Below are 2,716 nucleotides of genomic sequence, written 5' to 3'. Positions count from 1 at the left end.
AAAGCTCTTTAAGAATTTGACTGCGTTTGGCATCTACAAAAGAGCTTTAATAAACGGTAAGTTAATATGTAACTTCTTTAATAATTTAAGGAATTTACCTAATTGTTCTTTTGTGCAGTCTTTCCTTGTCGCGTTTGGGTGTGGCAAATAAGGTTTCTATTCTTTACTTACCAGCTTCAGGTCATTGTGGTCCACCTCACCCTTACCTTTACTTACCACTGTTTCTTGCCTCGGTTATAGTTCAGGTGCAACTAACCCTTCCTCATCTTGAATGGTAATTACATTGATTTGCTCCCTTGGGTTAGATTCAGTGTTACTCGGCAGGCTACCTTGTGGTCGTTCAGATATCAAATTAGGGAGTTGACCTATCTGAGTTTCGAGCCCTTGGATCGATGTTTGTTGATTTTTAAGTGTGGTTTCGGTATTCTGAAAATGGGTTTCTAACACCGAGATGAATTTTGTTAGCATCTCCTCAAGGTTCAAATTTTTCTCTTGTTGGTAGGGTGGTTGTTGGAAGCCTAGAGGTGGTAGTGGTCGCTGGTTCCCTTGGCCTCCCCATGAGAAATTTGGGTGGTTCCTCCAACCTGCATTGTAAGTATTACTATAAGGATTATTTTGAGATCAAGGATTATTACCCATGTAATTTAACTGCTTGTTCTCTATGTTCTGGCTATAGGGTGAGTATTCTGGATTGCTCGATCCACCTCCACTTGCTTCAAGACTTTGCATTCTTGGGTGAACACAGAAGAACTAAGAAAACCATCAATTTTTTTATTCAAAAGTTCTACCTGATTAGAGAGCATTGTGACTAAATTGACGTTAAAAATACTGGCTACTTTCGTTGGCTTTGTCCTCGTGACTTGCCACTGATAATTATTCAGTGACATCTCTTCTATAAATTCATAAGCATTCTTAGATGTCTTATTATTGATAGTTCCGCCAGCAGCTGCATCGATCATCTATCGAGTCGAAGGATTCAAGCCATTGTGGAACGTTTGAACTTGTAGCCAGAGTGGTAACCATGGTGAGGGCACCTTCTCAACAGATCCTTGTATCTCTCCCATGCATCGTAGAGTGTTTCTAGATCCATCTACATAAAAGAGGAGATATCATTACGTAATTTGGCTGTTTTAGTCGACAGAAAATATTTTAATAAAAACTTTTCAGTCATTTATTCCCAACTAGTGATTGACCCTCATGGTAATGAGTTCAACCATTGTTTAGCCTTATTCCTCAACGAAAAAGGGAATAACCGAAGGCGAATGGCGTCATTAGAAACACCATTAATTTTAAATGTATCACATAGTTCCAAAAAGTTTGCCAAGTGAGCGTTGGGATCTTCTGCAAACCATCAAATTGAACAAATTGTTGTATCATTTGAATTGTGTTAGGTTTCAGTTCAAAAGTGTTTGCAGCAACAACATGTCTAACTATGCTTGATTCAGTTCCTGTTAAAGAAGGTTTAGCATAATCATACATAATACGGCGAGCAGGATTCTGATTAGCAGCAATCGCAGGAGGTAGCGGATTTTCTTTGTTTTCAACCATCTCCTCGGTTGTGGTTGAAATATGGTCCTCTTGCTCTTCCTCTGTGTATCTTAAGCTTCGCCTTATTTCTCTTCGATTTCTGCGAACTGTGCGATCGGTCTCACTATCAAACAGTAATGGTCCTAACGAGTTTCTTCTGGTCACAAACTAGAAAAACCTGTTAGAAGAAAATAAATGAAGAATTAAAAAAGAAAATAAAAATTTAAATTGCAATAAAAGTAAAATGGCTAAAGTAATAAAAATCGAGTGTTACTAATATCCTAGTTCCCCGGCAACGGCGCCAAAAACTTGATACTTGATATTCGCGATAGGTTTTAAAAATTTATAATTAATCGTTCTTGAAACTAGCTATTATCACGATGAAGGCAAGTGTACCTATCAAACAGTAGTATAGCTTTAGCAAGACCAGATTGTCGAACCCAAAGGAACCAAGAGTACTAGTAATTACTTTCTTTTTATTATCTAGCCTAAAAATGAGGGATTTGTTTATATAACCTAATTAACTAAACTAAGAGTGCACAGAGAGAAAATTGGGAAAAAAAACTTTTGGGAAAACTCGATTGATTAAGACAATACCCAAGGAAAAATCCACCTAGACTTCACTTGTTATTTGACTCTGAATCAGACGATTTATTCATTTGGCTTGATCCATAGAAATCCCTAAGTTATATTATTATCTCTCTCGAGACTAATAATGTCTAACCCTAGGTTGATTAATTGAAATCTCTTTCTAATTAACATCTAGTGTTGCATTAACTCGATCTATGGATCCCCTTATTAGGTTTCACCCTAATCCGACAAAATCTTATCACTCTATCTCTAGGTGTGCAATCAACTCCGCTTAATTATGACAAATTTACTCTTAGACAAGGTCTATTCCTCCTCTAAATAAGAACATTAACTCGAATCAATATCCTGGAATATTAACTCGAATCAATATCCCTTGAGTATTTCCTTGCGTCTTACTCTGTGTCCCCTTTCCTAAGTGCCTCCTCAGGTGTTTAAATAGGCTTTAGAATGCCTAAGAGCCTTTAAAATTGGCCTTTTCTGAATAGGTTATACTTGGGCTCGGCAGGGACACGCCCGTGTATGATTACTCCAACCCGTGGTTAAGGCTGTTGAATAGGCGCAGACGTGTAGTCTATCCATGTAAGTCGTGCTTCGATCC

General features: G+C 37.8%; 1 non-coding gene across 1 annotated transcript; it reads left to right on the top strand.

Moving 5' to 3' along the window:
- Window positions 1-1,016: 1,016 nt before the first annotated feature.
- LOC128294243 (small nucleolar RNA R71) lies at window positions 1,017-1,120 on the top strand. Its single transcript, XR_008284557.1, has one exon. It is a non-coding gene; the product is annotated as a small nucleolar RNA R71 (small nucleolar RNA).
- The last annotated feature ends 1,596 nt before the right edge of the window (window positions 1,121-2,716 follow it).

The sequence above is a fragment of the Gossypium arboreum genome, chromosome 6 (assembly GCF_025698485.1).
Source record: "Gossypium arboreum isolate Shixiya-1 chromosome 6, ASM2569848v2, whole genome shotgun sequence".
NCBI classification, from domain to species: domain Eukaryota; kingdom Viridiplantae; phylum Streptophyta; class Magnoliopsida; order Malvales; family Malvaceae; genus Gossypium; species Gossypium arboreum.
Note: the sequence above shows the minus strand (reverse complement) of the source record. Positions and strands in the feature narration are given on the sequence as shown.